The sequence below is a fragment of the Nicotiana tabacum genome, chromosome 24, assembly GCF_000715075.1.
Source record: "Nicotiana tabacum cultivar K326 chromosome 24, ASM71507v2, whole genome shotgun sequence".
Taxonomy (NCBI): Eukaryota; Viridiplantae; Streptophyta; class Magnoliopsida; order Solanales; family Solanaceae; genus Nicotiana; species Nicotiana tabacum.
In genome coordinates this window covers 105,960,104-105,980,628 of record NC_134103.1, presented here as the reverse complement: position 1 = coordinate 105,980,628, position 20,525 = coordinate 105,960,104, and the positions used below count along the sequence as shown (strand labels likewise).

Below are 20,525 nucleotides of genomic sequence, written 5' to 3'. Positions count from 1 at the left end.
CTTTTGGGGGGGGGGGAGGGAGGGGAGGGGGGTTAAGCTTAGCTTTCTGTGCATAATGTATAAATTCTGGCTTATTTTGTTTTCGGAAAGGGCCAAAAATGTCCCTAACCTATTGAAAATGGCTCAAAATCGTCCTCCGTGAATCTTTAGGATCAGAAATACCCTCTACGTGTTTTTAGGCTCAAGTCTGTCCATGAGATTCAACAGACCAGTCATGGTCAAATTTACTCTTTAAATTTTCACGTGGCACGTTATAAGTGTGCCACGTGTATTAAACAGTAAATAAAATTAAAATCCATCTTTAAAAAGATACCGAACCAACCCGCTACCCATAATACATATAACCAACCTTAAAACGAGCTATAATTCATACTATTAAACATACCCCCCCCCCCCCCAAACCAAATTACTTCTTCCTTATTTATGCTTCTTTAATAGTGTAAATTTTCTTCTTCCTCTTCTTTCTTCCAATTTTGTTTATTACAATCTTTCGTTATCTTTGTATAAAAATTTATTTTTTTCGGATAGAATGTCCAAGAATTTTGTTTCCTCTCAAAGCTCAACGCAATCGAGTAGATGTAATTGCGGATAGGTTACGAACCAATTTACGGTAAAAAATTCTATTAATTTATGCATTAAGTAATATTTTTGCCGAGAAACTTCTAAGTTTGTATTTTAATGTTTCAGATGATTTAGTTGAAATTTTTTTTTGATAAGGCTGCGTCTTGTGGCTATTGGGAATAGTGCGACGAAGAATTTTCACCCCATGTGGCATTGGGGATCAATAATTTGAGAATTTCATTGGATGTTGTTCGCCATGAAAGAAATAATTTGAAGAAAACGGTGACTGAAATGTGGTGAAAATGTATATATTGGGGAAGAAAGTGCAGAGAATGAATATTTTCTGCTATTTCCGTGGTATATATTTGTTGGTTTTGTAGCTGCTAACGTGATGTAATGGTGATTAATAGCTATGTAATATCCAGATTTAAAGCTATGTAAAACTGCAGATTTAAAGTAATAATTTTTATATAATACTGTAGATTTGAAGCTAAGTACTCCATGCGTTTTAATTTATGTGAACATATTTCTTTTTTAGTGCGCACCAAAAGGGATGATCAATTTTCTTATTTGTAAATAATTTACCTTTATGCAATGATTTATAGCCACACAAAATATATGTGACTAATTTTACACCACAAGTTCAAAAGTCTTCTTTCTTTTCTTAAATTCCGTGTGCCCAGTCAAATGAGTTCACGTAAATTGAAACGGAAGGAGTAGTTAGTATGTTAATGGATGTATCTTAAAATACAAGAGAACTATATCCATTTGTTTTTTACCAAGTTGTTTTGGTATGGAATAGACATTTTTGTGCAATGTAAAACTACAAAATAGTTGTGCAGCTAATCTCAACTATCTCAAACTATAAATATATTTTTGTTTAAAATCAGTTAAACCATTGGCATAATTGATTTATCACAAAAATAACAAAAGATAATCAGTTTATATGTCTATTGATATTACATAACATCATGCAAAATAATTGAACTTCTAATTGTCCTAAAGCATAGCCATTTTAGCTGTCAGTTTGGCCCTGTAACTAATAATTGTTTCACCTCACTAAACCCTAGCTCTTCCTTATATTCTTGACGGGTGAAAATCATCCTCCAACTTAAACATATCCTCCACTATTGAGCAATTATCATTTTCATCCTTCTACCTCATCCTTCGGCGATTGACTGACAACTTTTAAATTGTTGACCGATCATTAAAAAGGTTAATATGTAATTTCAGTTATATTCTCAATTAATAAATACCCTAATTAATCTTATACATCAATTTACCCTATTTTTGTGAATTAGAGCTCGAATCTAGCCAAAACAAATTTCAATATACTCAATACAAGTTATAGGAATTAATTGATGATTTGGAGGTCGAGTTGATGTCACAATAAAAATCCAAAAAGTCAACGTGGGGTCCGCATCTCAAAATTTACAAAAGTTACGAAATCTGAACCCTCATTCAATGAGAAGTCCAACCATACCAATTTTACCAAATTTCGACATCAACCTCACCTCCAAATTCTCAATTCAAGGTCTAGAAATTTTCTACCACTTTCAACTCAATTCACTTATTTAAGTATAAAAATAATAATAGATTCGGGTAATTTAACAAAAATTGAGTTAGGAATTCTTATCCCAGTATTTTTCTTGAAAATCTTCCGAAAATTGCCTCTCCCCGAGCTCTAAATCGCAAAAATAGGATAAATTGATGTATAAGATTAATTAGGGTATTTATTAATTGAGAATATAACTAAAATTATATATTAACCCTTTTAATGATATGTCAATAATTCTAAAGTTGCCGGTCAATCGTCGGAAGATAAATAGGCCAATGAAAATGATAATTGACCAATAGTGGAGGATGTGTATGATTTTCAAGGGCAGTCGGAAGACTAAAATAATTTTCACCCTCTTCTTGACAGATATTAATATATGACAGTAAGTCTGCATAACACTTTTTCCACATTTGTATTAGTTTTTTAATATAGACCAATTGAAGTTCTCGGACCCAAATACCCCGATAATAAAAAATCAAGTCCACGTTTTCTTGCATTCTTCAGAGCACATGCAAGCCCAAAAAGAAAGTAAGCATGGACCACATATACTCCTTCCTTTTAATTCATGTGAATTCATTTGATTGGATACAGAGTTTAAAAAAACAAAAGATTTTTGAACTTGTGATTTAAAATAAGTCACATAAATTTTGTGTGGCTGTAAATCATTGTATAAAGGTAAACTATTTCCAAATAAAAAAAAATATCATTCTTTTTTATATTGACTAAAAATGAAATATGTTTATATAAATTGAAACGCAGGGACTAAATACTCCTACCTAATAAAAAAGCAAAACAAAGAAAACGACAAAGCCTCGAAAATAATTGAGGAAAATATAATTGCCTTTTCTCATTCTCTATCATCGGAGACCATTGACGCAAACAAGGAAAGTAACCATTGACTTGGAGCCAACGGATTTCTCACTATCTTCTCTCATTGGCCAACACATATCACATATTTTTTATTATCTGTATTACTATAGTAGTATAATATTTGATCTGATTCCTCTTATAAATTTGCAGAAACAGTCATACCAAAAAGGTCATTAAAAGCCTATAGTTTAGAAGGACAAGGTTGTAGATACCCCAATCCAATAGTTAAATAACCCTAAATTTCTGACAAGACAATCGACAAGGGACAACAAGTGAACAAAAATGAGTAAATAACGCCATTAAAAGCTTCAACCAACATAAATAAAGTAAAAAAAATGCATTAGAAGGACAAGGTTTTAATTTTGTTTACTGTTTAATACACATTGCACATTTATAACGTGCTACTGAAAATTTAAAGTGTAAATTTGACCATGGCTGGTCTGTTAAATCTCATGGCCATACTTGAGCCTTAAAACAACTTTGTGATATTTTCGGTCCCAAAAATTAAGAGAGGGTATGTTTGAGTCATTTTCAATAACTTACAGCGATTTTTAGCCATTTTTTCTTTTATTTATTTTTGAGCTAATAGGGATTTTTAGTTGGATGATTTTTAAGTGATAAAATTAGAATAGTAATTTTTGTGTGATGATAAATGGATCTTGGACCTAACTCAACCCCAAAAGTTAGCCCAAGAGGTAAAAATTGCTCAATTCCATATAAGGAGACCACTCATCCCCTTCATTGTCGACGTGGGACTCAACACCCTCTCTCACACAAAGGACTAGACATCTGGAGCGTCGACAATTATGGGGGCCCAACATCGGAAAATCGGGATGTGTCCTGCTCTGATACCATGATAAATGGATCTTGAGCCTAACTCAACCTCAAAAACTAGCTCAAGAGGTGAGGATTGCAAGTCCATATAAGGAGACCACCCAACCCCTTCATTGTCGATGTGGGACTCAACATGTGATAAACCTTTACTCGGATGATAACAAAATAAATTTTTCCCCACTTTTTTTTGTATACTATGAGTGTAACTTCTTGTTCTATTTCTGCTATTAATATTTTTCTTTTCTTTAGTATTTTCATCTTAGGTTTTTTTTTTCTTTTATATTTTTTAAAATTTGTTATAAAAACGTTTTTCTTGAGCAGAGGTTCTATCAGAAACATCTCTACCTCACACAAGGTAGGAATAAGGCTGCGTATATCATATCCTTCCTAGAGTCGATTTGTGGGATCACGCTGTGTATGTAATGTGTGTATGTGTGTGTGTGTGTGTGTGTGTGTATATATATATATATATATATATATATATATATAAAACATACATTCTGTATGTTATATATAAAAATTATACAAATTTTATACACTTTTTCGATTACCAAATATAAATAATTTTTAACGTGAGTTAAAAATGATAACACCCCATAATAATATGTAATTATGTTATAAGTAATATGGTACTAGGAAAAGATTAGAGAGCGCTATACTTTCAATGCGACACTTTTGCGAATTCAAATTTTGTCAGTTCCAATGCGGATATTAAATACTCCTACCTAATAAAAAGCAAAACAAAGAAAACGACAAAGAAAATTTCTCAATTATTAAATACTCCTACCTAATAAGTGCTCACTCTCTATCAGCTTCTTTCATTGGACAACACAAATCGAAAATAATTGAGATATTTCTCATTATCTTCTCTCATTGGCCAACAATATTTTGTGTTGAAAGGCCAAAACAAGGTCACATATATATCTGATATTTTCAATTATCTGTATTATATAATATGAATATTTGATTTGATTCCTCTTATAAATTTGCAGGCCAGCTCTCATCATTCAGGAGAAGCAAGAGAACCAACGAAAGAATAATCAGCTAAACCAAAAAGGTTTTTTTTTTTTCTTTTTTTTTTTTGCAATTTTCTCATTATATGCTAAACATAGATAGATATATTGTTTGGTCAAATTTTCTAAAGGCCAAAAGCAATTGTTTATTAATTTAAAAAAAGCATTTACTTTAGAGATTGAAAGCGTTTGGCCAAGTTTATGGCGAATAAATAAGTATTTTTAAGTAGCAACAAATTGTTTTTAGTTTTGAAGCAGAAGCGAAAATAGCTTCTCCAAAATAAGTGTTTTTGGTTTATTTTGTGAACAAGATTACCCATATGAAAAATTTAACATTACTAAATTAATTAGTAGTAGTAACTTCCTTTTTCATAATTTCGGGCTGCATGCCCTTTTCCTTTTCATAATTTGACGATTAAAATTATTTTTTGAAAATATTGGCCAAACACATACTACTAATAAAAGTATTTCTAAAATAATTTATTCAAATACAAGCTACTACTCTCAAATCACTTTTTTGACAAGCAATTTTGAATAAAAATATTTTTCAAAATAAGTCGATTGGCTTAGCCAAACAAGCCACTGATGGATATATTTCGTCTGATCATTTTATTTTGGATTCGAGACTCTTATTCATCGTTCGATTTGAGACTTCATGATGTTTTTTATTTCTTAGAACAATTAAGGGCCGCTTGTCCATAAGAAAATTTTTATTTTTTCGATTTTTTTTTTACTTTTCTCAGAATTAGTTAGTGTTTGGCCATAAAAATTTCACATTTCATTTGAAGTTGAATTTCGGAATTTTTCGAAAATTTAAAAAATTCCAAAATTATTTTTCAAAATTTTCACTTCAAATCACTCATAAAATTTCAAAAATAACTCCAAATTGTATTCATGTCCAAACACAATTCTAATTTTCAAATACTATTTTGAAAAATAATTTTACTTTTTTCCGAAATTTTACAATTCTTATGTCCAAATGCCCACGTAGTTCTTTCAATCCAAAAATTAAAATTTCTAACATGTTATGGCTAGACATGTTTTTTTTAGCAAATTCACTAGGCAATGTGCCTAAGGCTAGTTTTTGTATATAACTAAAATAAAAGACACAATGTCAAAAAGTCTTAAAGTGTACGAAATAAATTTTTGCAAAAAACACATAATCCCTATTATCACAGTTGAGAGTAATATCCGGAAGTGATAGTACAAAATGTAATCTAATGAAGAGAAAATAAGATATAAAATTGTCCGATCTTTGCACAATTGGTTGACATATTTTTGCAAATTTAGTCACACTTGTTGTTTTATGTCCTTGTCCTTGTTTCCCATATTTCCATGAATTGCTCGCCCTTTAAGTTGTAATTGTATGACCCACAGCTCCATTCTTGTTCCAAATGACATTATGATGTGCTTCCTTAACTAGTTGACAACCTGTATCCCTATGGCAAGACATGTAGGACGAGAGTTGATGGTTTTTTTTTCCTTTTTCTTTTGGGCTTTCCAAATCGAATTCTGCAATGAATTGGATTTAACAATAATAGCCATCTATGACTAGATATTAAAAGAATTTGATACCAGACCATTTTAACCCGATTTGTCATATGTAGGAATTGGAGCTTTTGCATCTATACACAGTTTTTGGGTCACTATTGAACCTAAACGTACTTTGCAAAAAAATTATAAACCTACCCACTTTACGATTAACTTCAGATTTATCGGGTCTGAAGTTACAAAAAAAATTAGTGTGAAGTGTAATGCACTTAAGGCCAATTAAGTTTAAAGTATAAAAATTACACTTAAGATACACTTGCCAAATAAGTCTGAAGTGCAATAAATATTTTCATGCACTCAAGGTAAGAGAGGTCTGAAGTGAAAAAATTGCACTTCAAATATACTTAAGGCCAAATAGGTCTGAGGTGCAACCAATGGTTTTATGTACTTAAGGCCAAACACTATTAGAAATCCGGGAAAAACCGTCCACAAAAACTGACCAAAGTAGGTCGGTAATGGCCAATAACCGTCCAAAATGCGACCATTAACGTGTGATCGGTATTTTGAAGGTCGGAAGAGTATACCGACCAAAGTTTGTCGGAAATTACCGACCAACATTGGTGGGTATGCTTTACACGACCATCTGACAATTTAATTAACTTGCCGACCAATATTGGTCGGAATGTTATTTTAATAATTTAATTTTATTGACCAAACTTAGTCGGTGTTTAAAATTTATTAATTTTGCTTACCGACCAAAATGAAAAATATTTTTTTTATAAATAATTAAAATTTAAAAATACTGACCAACGTTGGTCGGTAAACTGGACATGGCAGACAACTTATCGACCAACTTTGGGCGGTAATGTTGAATTTCTGAAAATCCAATGTACATTAACTGACCAACATTAGTCGGTAATTTATAATTTAATTTATTTTTATTAGTTACCAACCAAGATTGGTCGGTTTTCTGGGATTATGTTTGGTAGAAAATGCCTGTTTTGGTAGCTACACCACCTGCCAAATAAAAACAGCATATCAATACCCCCAATTCACATCTAATAACCACCAATTCACCACATACAACTCTTAATTCACCACAAATCCAATCAAACATCCAATTAATACTTTAAAACTAAAAAATTAAAGTTCAATTAAACATCACAATCCAAAACAAAGAAAAAATAAGTAATTACAACAAGTTCAAAATTGTTCAATCTAATTCAAAACTAGTTCTATTAGTCTAGTTCAAAGTATATCAAAGTATTGGTCAAGGGGTATTTTCTACAACATTATCACCATCTGATGAACTTTCATTTACATGACAGTATAGAGAATGGTCTTGTGGAGGATGGGAAGAACCATCACGGAGAGAACGGGAGGAACGATCATGTGGAGGTCGAGCTTCAGGCAATGACTCACGAGACCGGGGCAACAAAAAAGCTCCAGTAGAAAGGAGAGTTCTGATCTGAGCCTGCCTACCAAGGAATTGAGCATCTCTAAACCTTTCTCTTTTCTTGGCCGCTTCTAGCTCGGATGTAAGCTTTGTCACTGTCTCCCGCATAGCCGAGAAGCTCTCCCTATTAAGTTCCTCGCCCTGTGAGGAAGTCCTTATTCCTTGCATTCCACACTTATAGCGATGGAAGTTTTTCGCAGGAAGCCTATATACCTTCCCTCTTTTTGGACCCCCAACAACCTCCAACAATATTCTTTAAGTATCCTCGCCCGAAGGTTGGGTTGGTTCGCCCGATTCACCAGTTGGCTGACTACGAATGAATTCCTCCACGTCACTTTGGTAGCGATCCTATATTATTTTAAATTAAATTAGTATTTAAAAATTCTTATAAAAGTAAATTATAACACTTAAAGAAAATTAAAAGCTTACATATGCAGTCTCTGACCGGTCCTCGACCCACCTATCTCCATCCCCCTCTTTCTTCTTCTTTAAAATATGTGTCTCCTTGAATTGCTCATCATGGCTCATTCGACGCCCATACTTCTTTTCTTGAAAACAAATTAATTAATTACTAAATAGAATTGATATACTTAGAAAAGTAAAATAATTTAAGCAATTACCAATCTTCTTCTTATTGTCCCAATGCTGATAGCACCCCAAGTGTGCAAGGAACCTCCCTTCTCGGATGAGCGAGCTTTCTTTCCCTTTTTGCTCCTCTGTAAGAAATCCTCGGTCTGCCATTGCCTTAACAAATCATCTCATAAATGTTGCAGACACCAGTCAGGCCTCTTGTTCTTCTTTCTACCATCCAAGAAATGATCTGACAATCTCTTGTGGGCTTTATGATGAAAATTTGCAGCCACTTCCTCGCTATAGCGGTCTTTCCATACACACTTGCTCTGAATTTCAAAAGTTAAATATTATATGGAAACATCATAAATATAAATTATTAAACTGCTTATAAGAACATTTATACCATGAACTGATTAAAAATTTTCTCCTTCAGCGTGTATGGAAAATCAGTCCAAGTTGCATAAGTGCCATCATAAATATTTTTGATTGCATTGGTGATTATCTTCATAGTATGCTTACCCGACATGAACTGGCAATTTAACAATAAAAATACATGAATATATTAGTAAAAATATTATAAAACAATAAACGCAAAAATAACGAATAACTCTTTACCCGTCACCCTCAAGGACTATGATGATCCTGCCATAGCGATCATAATGCACTACCTCTGGATCATCATTATCAACATGTGTATCAGAGGCATGTGTAGGCGGTTTAGGGGGTTCAGACCTACGGTCTCACAGGAGAAGTCCTGAAATGGATAGAGTCAATGATGAAGATAACTGCGATCCCTGTGACTGTGACATAGCTGGATGCGATCCACGTGGCTGTGATACTGATGGCTGTGACCCGAGTGACTGTGATATGGATAGATGCGATCCATGTGGCTGTGATATGTAGGGATGCGATCCATATGGTTGTGATGCAGATGATTGCGATCCACGTGGCTGTGATGCAGATGGTTGCGATCCACGTGGCTGTGAGGCAGCTGGGTTGTATGTCTGTGATGGAAGACCTGGTGTCTGGATGAAGGTATAGGCCTCGTGATGCTGTGGCAGCTCATCATAGCTAGTGGTGGAAGATAAGACATAGGCATCTCTGAAGAGGGTGAAAAAGAGGGAGTATTATTATCCCCAGATTCTACCCTCCTCTTTCCATTCCTAGCCTTTTCTCAACCAAGAGAACTAGTAGGGTAATTGTTACCTTGACCCTTGCCTGCCATCTGCAGAATATAATATATATTTAGATTGAAACATATAAAAAACTAGTTATAAAATGAGAGTGCTTTTAAAAAACTAACTTTTTAATCCTCGTCGACGTATTGTTCCTCGTTCGAGAATTCCTCGTCCTCACTTGTTTGAATTTTATCAGTTGACTCTTCGTCCTCATTTTCTATAATTGTTACATCATTTATATCAACTTCTTCCAATATGCGTTTAGGATGTTCCAAATCATTTTCTAACTTATCGTCCACTATTTTGGTGAACACTGAAAATATCGTTTTGATATGCAACATCTAACACATTCTCGACTTTCACCCTACCTACAGACTTAGTTTTGATTACAAACCACCAAACGGACTTATTCCGTCACAATGGATAAGGAGCATAATACAGTTGCCTAACGTTATGTGCAATTATGAAAGGATCATAGCGATTATACTTCATCTTATGATTAACCTCAATTATGTTGTATTGGTTGTGCACTCTTGTACCTCTTGTTGGATTTGGGTCAAACCACTTGCATCTAAAGAGTATCAATTTCTTATTTGTCCAACCTGTATATTCTAGTTGTAAAAGTTCAATTCATATCCTAAAAGTTCAACTCATACCCTAAACAATTCAATTAATACCCTAAACAATTTAATTAACCTCACACAACATAAGCTCTATCCGAAAAGATCAACACTTACCCCTGAAAATTCAATTTATACCCTAAAAGTTCAATTGACAAGAACAAATTCTAAAAATACAATTCAATTCAAAGTTAAACACTCAATTCCTAACAAAACTACTCAGGTCAATACAAACTGAAATATTGAATTTACACCCTCGATAATCAATTTAATTCAATTCAATTTTAACATGACCTAAACCCTAGATTTCAATAAAACTCTAAACAATAATTAACTAATTCATAATAAAATAACAAAATATTAAAATTATACAAACAATGTAAGTTCAAATCGAAATCTGAAATTTTTAGGAGGTGGAGGGGAAGCGGCAGTGGCGGCAGTGGAGGTCATAGCAACTGGCAGCGACGACAGGCTATGGTGACATGGGGTGGGGAATGGGAATTGTGTGAGGGAAATAGAGAAGGAGAGGGGAAAGGGTGTTGTGTGTGTGAGGGAGAAGAGAGTGGTGAGTTAGAAATTTTTGAGAAGAGAGTAAAAGAAATAAGGGGGAAATCCCGTATTTGGGGTCTGGAATTAGAATCACCGACCAACGTTGGTCGGTAAAGTTGGTCGGTACACTAAGTGACCGGGCGTTGACTGTGTTTGACCATTAACCGACCAACTTTGGTTTGTTATTTTAAAAAAACAAAAATATTTTTTTTGTGTTTTTATTTCTTAAAATATTATAAACTATAAAAAATAACTATAAGCATTTATTTTATTCACATATATATTTACTATAAATAATTATAAACTATAAGCATAATCTTTATAAACAATTATATTAACTAATTACTTTTAATAAACTATAAGCATAATCTTTAATTTGTGATCCATATATACATGTCAAAGATGTTTAGTATTAATTCTTCTATATTTCATTCATTCATCACTAATAATGCATGACATAGATTCATCGATATAGGTAGAGACGTTTCATTTTTAATATTCATCGATATAGGTCGAAACGTTTTGTTTTTAATATTCATCGATGCATCTAAGTAAGTTATAAGTCGATGAATCAATTTAAAAATAGATATATTTGATGATGATTAATTATATATACTAATTAAATTATTGCTTCTTCACGAGTCTATCCCCAAAAGAATCCGATCCTGTGTAAATTCAATGTTTCAGTTTGTATATATACATACACACACTTCGTTGTACTACTTTAACTATATATAGCTTGTTATAGTATATGTTAGTGTATTCATTATTTGTATTATAAAATAAAGTGTTAACGGATTACATTTATATTATATAGATAGTAAATATTAATGTGATTCAAAATGTCACGACCCAAAAACGACCGTCGTGATGGCTCCTATCGTGGAACAAGGCAAGCTACAACTCAACAACTTTAACACAGTAAAACACTCTTTTAGAAATAACAGCGGAATAATTTATATTAAAGAAAAGTCATTTTAAAATAGAATTTAACCAAAATACGGTACAATCCATCCCAAAACAGGGGTGTCACTAAGTACATGAGAGTCTAAAACCTGAATACAGTCCACAACAATATCTAGAGAATAAAACGGAAAGTGCAGATAGAATAAGGAAGGGAAATCAAGGCCCGCAAACGCCATGCAGCTACCTCAATAGTCCCCGAACTCTGATGCCACAATCAGCAGTCGCCGTCGTGACCAGGAACGCCTGGATCTGCACACAAGGTGAATGCACTACCGTGAGTACATCCAACTCAGTAAGTAATAAGTCCAAACTTTGGACTGAAAAGTAGTGACAAACTCAGCTGGTACATATAAAATGGAAATAACTGTGCAAAAACCTAGGCATGCTCTCAAATCACATAGGCAACTCGAACAATAAAGTAAAATAGATACGAACAGTGTAATGAATATAACTCTATTATCTGTACATGCCAATGCTCATACTGTAAGTGATGCACCATGCTGACATCCTCAAGTGCTCACACTCTCAATATCTCAGTACTGTATATGGCCCACACGGCCCTGGGAAGATCTATCCCAGAACATATACAACACTAACCATAGGTCACCCAGTACCGAGGAAAGGCCAACCCAACCCTGTGGAGAATATCCATCTCCAGGCATCAAGTACTTCGAGCAAGATCCATATCCAGGGAAGATCCATCCCTCAATAATATCAACCGCGCTCACTAGGGGTGTGTTACAGACTCCGGAGGGGCTCCTACAACCCAAGCGCTATCATAAAAATTAGTATAACAGATGCGGCGTGCAGCCCGATCCCATAACTGTCACTCATAATCAGGCTCTTAGCCTCATTCAGTCATCAATCTCCCCAGTCTCACTCACGGGCTCACAATATCATGAAAACTGACCCCGAAATAATGATATGATGTATCAATAAATAACAGCTGAGACTGAGATATGATATGAAATGCATGAACATGACTGAGTACATAATATCAAAGAAATCAGTGAGATGACAGCAAGAAACGACCACTAGGGGTCCCAACAATAACGACATAAAGCCTAAACATGATATCTAACATGATTGACAGCTAAATTTCTTTATCACAAGATGAAAACAAAGATATCAATAAAATAGAGTCACTATACAATGCCATGGAATCAACCAGGCCACAATTCTCATGGTGCACGCTCACACGCCCATCACTTGGCATGCGCGTCACCTCAATACCAATCGTAAAGCACATAGTTAGGGGTTTCGAACCCTCAGAACCAAGTTTGAAAGCGTTACTTACCTCAACTGTGCAAAATCCTACTCTGAAATGCCTTTGCCGCTCGAATCAGTCTTCAAATGGCCCAAATCTAGCCACAAGCAGTACGAGATAATTAATATAGGCTAAAGGGATCAATTCCACAAGAAAACTGCTAAATTATAGCCCAAAATCCGAAATCGACTCAACCCGGTCCCCGGGCCCACGCATTGAAATCCGACAAAAGTCAGAAAACCTAAAATTTCATTTACTCACGAGTCTAACCATACCAAATTTATCAAAATCCGACACCATTTGGTCATCCAAATCCCCAAAATCCACTATCTAATTCTCAAGCCCTAAACCCCCACATTTCACTTCAAAATCTCACTAATTAGGTGGGGAAATCAGTGAGGAAATAAGTTTTATGATCCAAAACGAGTACAAGAAGCTTACCTCAATAATCACCTCAAAAGGATTCTCCAAAATCGCCTAAGCCCGTGTCCAAAATGTTGAAATAAGACTCAAATCATGAACCCTTGCTTTTAAACCTCCTGCCCAAACTTTTCGTACCTGCGGCCATATATCCGCACTTGCGGGGCCACTTTTGAGGAAACATTCCCACTCCTACGGAAGTCATTTATCCGCTACCTCCACTTCTGCGATCAAAGGACCGCATATGCGCCTATCGCAGGTGAGGGTAACCCATCGCACCTGCGGCTCGATCTCGCTCCTGCGCCCACCTGCCCGCTTCTGCAGCCATCGCATGTGCGGAAAATCTTGGCACCTGTGACCTCTGCTCTACTCATCTTTGGCCGCTTTTGCGGGCTCGCACCTGCGGTGCCCACCCCACAAGTGCAGTCACACCAGTAGCAGCAACACTTCAGCTGCTTTATCAACTCAAAATCAAGTCTGTTAACCACCCGAAATTAACCCGAGGCCCCCGGGACATCAACCAAACATACCAACTAGTCATATAACCTAATGCGAACTTAGTCGAAACTTTAAATTCCTAAAACAACATCAAAATACATATTACACCTGGATTCAAGCCTAAAGAACTTCTAAACGTCCAAATTCTACAAACGATGTCAAACCATACCAAACCACGTCCGATTGATCTCAAATTTTGCACACAAGTCACCTTCAACATTACGGAGCTACTAAAACTTCCGGAATCAGAATTCGACCCCGATATCAAAAGGTCAACTCCCCAGTCAAAATTTTTAAAATTTTGACTTTCGCTATTTCAAGCCTAAATTAGCTACAAACCTCAAATTCATAGTCTGGACACGCTCGTAAGTTCAAAATTACCCAACGGAGCTAATGGAAATGAGAAAACTCCATTCTGGAGTTGTCTTCACATAATTCTGACTACGATTAAAAATCCTAAGACTTAAGCTTCTATTTTAGGGACTAAGTATCCCAAAATACTCTGAAACCAAAAACAAGACCTCCCGGCAAGTCACATAAGTAGAAACAGATACGGGGAAAGAAGTAAATAGGGGATTGGGGCTAATACACTCAAAACGACCGACCGAATTGTTACACAAAAGTTTGACCATGTTTGACCTATGAACTGACCGAAGTTGGTCGGTTATTTTCCAGAAATTACATCAACCGACCAAAGTTGGCCGGTAAAATCTTCCCCTGCAATAACCGACCAACTTTGGTCGGTAAATTTAACTATAAATTTTATAAAATATTTTAAATAATAATATAATTATTAAAATTTTAAAAATTGGATCCAATAATCAAAAAGGTGATTTGACTAAGCAAGTCTGACCACTGCGGTCAAATGTTTGACCAATATACCGACCCGTTTCTATGCGTTTTGGACGGTTTTATGGTCGTTTTTATTGACCGACTAACATTGGTCGGTATCGTTTGGTCGTTTTTTTTCGGATTTCTAGTAGTGAAAAAGTGTAAAGTGAAAAACTTGCACTTCAAACTTAAGGCCAAATAGGTCAGAAGTGCAACCAATAGTTTCATACACTTAAAGATCAATAAGTGTGAAGTGAAAAAATTGCACTTCAGATGCACTTAAGGCCAAATAGGTCTGAAGTGCAACAAACGTTTTCATGCACTTAAGGCCAAAGAGGCTTGAAGTTATCACGGCCCAAATCTCCCTCCGTAAAATATCGTGACAGCACCTAACCTCTAAGACTAGGTAAGCCTAATAGTTACAGAATAACTGAAATAATAAGAGAAATAACGGCTAAACTTTAACAACATATATATATATATATATATATATATATATATATATATATATATATATATATATATATATATATATATATATATATATATATATATATATATATATATAAGATGGAAAACTGTTACTCGACATGTACAAGTAAAACCAATATCTACGAGTAGAAACAACTCCCAAAGATCCGGTAGTTACAAGTCACAAGCTCTAAGAAATTGTTCTAACTGTCTCTATACTTCAATAACTAGGAAAAATAAAGGAGAAACGACATAAAAGGATAAAGGAGGACTCCGAGGTCTGCGGACGCTGGAAGATATACCTTGAAGTCTCTGTAGCAGCAACAAGCACTCTTAACTAATAGCGGGGCTGGTAGGAGGTGCCTAGGTCTACACACAAAATATGTGCAGAAGAGTAGCATGAGTACACCACAACGGTACCCAGTAAGTGCTAAACCTAACATGGGTAGAGTAGTGACGAGATCAGGTCAAGGCCCTACTGGAATATAATAATTTAAGGCAGAAGGTATAGCAGTTATAATGAAAGACTGAAAATATAAAAAGAAGAAATCACAGAAAGGTAACAACACAGCACATAGGGATAAACAAAATGGGGCGCTCCCGAGATACCATCTTGTAGTCCCAAAAGTAAATATGCAACGGGAATCTCCCGAGGTACCGTCTCATAGTTCTAAAAGTAAATATGCAGTGAGAATATCCCGAGGTACCTCCTCGTAGTCCCAAAAGTAAATATGTAGCGGGGATCTCCCGATGTACCGCCTCGTAGTAACAAAAGTAAATATGCAGCGGGGATCTCTCGAGGTACCTTCTCGTAGTCCCAAAAGTAAACACACAGCTCGAAATCGATGGAAATAACAACTAACAACAAGAAATCCTGCAATTTAAGACTAAGTACAAATTAAGGAAAAATAGGAATCCAACTAAGCATGTTGTACAGATAAGCATTTAAGACAAATAGACATACGAGATTAGGCTAAATAGGATAACTACACATCCTGGGGATAACTCATTTAAGATATAAGAGGTTACTATTCAGTAAAAATCGGATTTTTCAACAATTAGCCAGTGTACGCACTCATCACCTCGCATACACGACACTCATATATCAAATAAGTGTCACAATAGTACCAAATCCTAAGGAAAATTTCCCCCCACAAGGTTAGGCAAGCCACTTACCTCGAACCAAGTTCACTCAGTCAATAAGAATGCCTTTTCCTCGACTTTCCGACTCCGAATGGACCAAATCTAGCCAAAAGCAATTACATACCATAAATATAACTATAAGAAACTAATATAATTAATGAAACCAAGACTTTAACCAAAAAAAAAAGAAATTTGCCCCAAAAGGTCGATACGGGCCCACGTCCCAGAATCGGGTAAACGTCACAAAATACGAACACCCATTCAACCACGAGTCCACATGTAATGACCCAACCGGTCGTTTTGAACTCTAGTGCATTGTTTTGCGGTTTGAGGCCTTGAGTAGTTTCACTTCAGGTATTATGACTTGTACGTGTAGAATTTCGGGAAATCCAGAGTTGATTTAGAAACAAAATTCTCATTTCGGAAGCTTTAAGTTGGAAGAATTTACTAAGGTGTTATTTTGAGTAAACGACCTCAAAATCAGGATTTGAAGGTTCCTACAGGTTCGTATGATGATTTTGGACTTGGGCGCATGTCCAGATCGGGTTTTGGATGATCCATGAGCGTTTCAACGCCTATTATGGAAAGTTAGCATTTTGGAAGGATTTCATAAATTTGGGTTGAAATGCATTTCAATGTTATCGATGTCCGATTGGGATTCATATTATGGAAATAGCTCCGTATGATGATTCCGGTCTTAGGAGCGCATCCAGAAGTGGATTTGGAGGTCCGTAGGTCATTTTGGGGTCATTTGGGCGAAAGTTGGAAATTTGAATAATTTTAAGAAGTTTGACCGGGAGTGGAATTTTTGATATCGAAACCGGATTCCGATTCTGGAAGTTGGAGTAGGTCCGTAATGTCAAATGTGACTTGTGTGCAAAATTTGAGGTTAATCGGACGTGATTTGATAGGTTTCGGCATCAAATATAGAAGTTTGAAGTTCTAAAGTTTATTAAGCTTGAATTGGGGCGCGATTCATAATTTTGATGTTGTTTGATGTGATTTGAGGCCCCGAACAGGTCCGTGTTATGTTATTGGACTGGTTGGTGTGATTGGATAGGGTCCCGGGAGCCTCGGGTGAGTTTCAGATGCTTAACAGGTCGATTTTTGGACTAAGAAAAATGCTAAGGCAGCTGGTATCTGGTTTAACTGCGCCTGCGAGGTTTTGGCCGCAGGTGCGGAGCCGTAAAAGCAGCCAGGAGGGTCGCAAAAGTGGTTTTGGGTGATCTAGGCAGTGCCCGTAGGTGCGAGACATCTTCCACATTTGCGATGGCGCAGATGCGGCCTCTTGGAGCGCAGGAGCGGAGTGGAGAGCAGGAGCGAGGCGCACCTGCGCACCTGCGATGTCGCAGGAGCGGGACATTGTCTGCAGGTGTGAAGGGACGGCCTCCAGTATTTTCCGTAGAAGCGGTCTTGGTTCCGCATAAGCGTCCCTTGGCTTCGCAGGTGCAAAAGTCGCCTGGGCAGAATGTATAAGTTTGCCAAATTGAGTTTTGGCTCATTTCACCTCTTTTCTCTCATTGGAGTTGGCCTTGGGTGCTATTCTGAAGTGCTATTTTATCATCCTTCATGAGGCAAGTAATTTCCACATATTGTGAGTTAAATACATGGTTTATATATGGATTTAAAAATAAAAATTAGTAGAAATTTGGGATTTGGAAGAAAAACCTAAAAATTGGTATTTTTGGATTTTGACCACGAAATTGGAAATGGAATTTGGAGTAAATTATATATTTGAGTTCGTGGTATTATGGGTAAAGTTTATAATAAAAAAGTTTTGGAATCCGGGCACGTGGGCCCGAGGGTGGTTTTTATCGACTTTTTGAGTAGAGTTGGAAATTGTCGTAAATTGAATTATTATGAGTATTAGAGTATATATTTATGGATTTGCACCTTTATTGACTAGTTTTGGAGCGATGGACATTGATTTGAGTTGTTGGAAAGGCTTTGAAGTCGGTTGTGGAATTTCGGAGCAAGGTAAGTCTTCTTTCTAACCTTGCAAGAGGGAATTAACTCCATAGGTGAATCAAATCATTATGTGTTTCTACTTGTGGGGGCTACGTACGCACGAGGTGACGAGAGTCCGTGCATAGCTACTATTATGCTTATGTTCGAGTAGTCTAGGTCCCATATCATATTGTACTTGCGATGTTTGTGCCCTACTTGTTAATTTAATTATTTAAAATATTTAGAAACCCGATAAAGGAATTGTAAAAAGGTTAAACTTCATTTACTTGACCGTTAAATAAGAATTTGAAATTTCTTGGAATATTTTCCCCTTAATAAATCTTGAATTGGTTGTTTAATGTATTTTCTCTTTTGTGGAGTGGGTTGAACGCCTCGGTAGTATGGTTGTCGTTCGACACTTGGCAGTGCACAGTTTAAATATTTATGTTGGATCGGTCCGTATGACCTCGGCATGATTTGCGCATGATATATCTTTGGAATTGATAATAATTGATATTGCTTTAATTGGCCCGAGATACAAAAATGTTAAATGACGAAAATAAATTAGGAAAGTTCCTATTAACAAAAGAATTGTTTACTTACTTCATGTTATTGAGTTTACATATGTTCTATACAATCCACGCTTAATTATAATACCAGTATTTTATTGTTAGCCCTTAGTAAGTGTCGGAATCGACCCCTCGTCACTACTTCTTCGAGATTAGGCGGGATACTTTGTCACGACCCAAACTAACCCTGTCGTGATGGCGCCTATCGTGGAACTAGGAAAGCTGACTCATTTCCATAACAAACCAATATTTTTATTTCAAAAAAATATTCAAGGCTATTTAACATAAAAACCTTCGTAAAGGAGTTCAAATCAAAACAAAAGTGCGGAAAAGAAAAGCCCGACATCGAGGTGTCACTCATCTACTACAACTAAGTCCTGCATCCTTTCTTGATACTGTAAGTGATGCCAAAAACATCAAACATTTACTTCAACTAGTACACATGTCATGTCACCCTTTGGAGAAGAAAACTAGCCTTACTCATGAGAATCCTAGTTTGGAAATGGAACATTTTAGGAAAAACTTATATTGGAATCCTTTAAAAATGGTTAGGTTGAAAAATATGCCAAATGATAAGGACCACCAAACATGGGATGCTAACATGCCAAATGCATCGCGAAGCTGGAGTTACATTTTCAAAAGTTGGAAAAAGTTATAGAAGATTGGAGGAAGATCACAACCTTGGAGATAAAACAAGTTTATTTGACATTAAATTTGAGAATGGGGTGATGACAATTCCGTGTTTTGAAGCCTTTGACTGTACGAAGACCATCCCGAGAAATTAAATCTTATAGCATATGAGCAACAATCATTTGATGTATATCCTAGATATTCCAGTGATTTTTTCATTTTCATGGAATATCTTATCGACTCAGACAAAATTGGGAAAGGGGTTGCGATTTCATATGACTTCTAGTACAAAGAAGAATACATGATGTTAGTTCAACTGCAATTACGTATATTAAAATCCCAAGATAACTAGAATCAGCTATATAAATCGTCACTATCTATTATGATATGTCAATCCTTTGTGTTTCCATTTCTTAAAATGTATTGTATTTTCTTTTTTTATTTTCTGGCAAAAGAGTTGAAGTTAATACAACTGCAGATTTAATCACTTTGGGTTGATACAATAAAGTCTTAACCCATCTCCATGTCTCTCTCTGTTGTAGGAATTGCAATTTCAAGAAGAATGGCACATCATATTGAGATTACCCAAATGGATCATCAAATTCCACTTCTTGATCAAACTTCTATAAATGAGGTCGCTCTCTCACACACTCAAAAAAATAAAAATAAATGAAGTCATATATGGTGTCCTTCACTTTATGCTATCCTTTAAAAGTAAGTAATATAACCCAAAAATAAATTCATCCTTATTACTTTTGGGTAACGATAGCTCTGGTCCAGCAGGCTCTGTTTGTCCTCCGTGTTACTCTTCTTGAGGCACTACAAACTTTCTATTTTCTCTAATCACTACTTATTTTTAGTAAATTAATTTTTTTTAATTTCGGAATTGCATTTTTTTGTTTCTTTTTGTTTTTTTTTTTTATTTTTTGTTACTTATTATTTCAACTGTTTTTCTTTTCTTTTAGTTTTTGACTTCGATATAACTTAATCTAAGTGAAAAGTTAAGAAAATAAAAAACTAAAATTTTATATGCGTGTAGACTTCTGGAACTCACCCACGCACTGTTTCTTTATTTAAGCA

The 20,525-nt window shown here is 35.5% G+C and overlaps 1 long non-coding RNA gene across 1 annotated transcript; it reads left to right on the top strand.

Annotated features, from left to right (window-relative positions):
- The first annotated feature begins 4,632 nt into the window (after positions 1-4,632).
- Positions 4,633-20,120, top strand: LOC142178588 (uncharacterized). The gene is made up of 3 exons (XR_012706857.1): positions 4,633-4,734; positions 4,816-4,880; positions 19,988-20,120. It is a non-coding gene; the product is annotated as an uncharacterized LOC142178588 (long non-coding RNA).
- Positions 20,121-20,525: the final 405 nt, after the last annotated feature.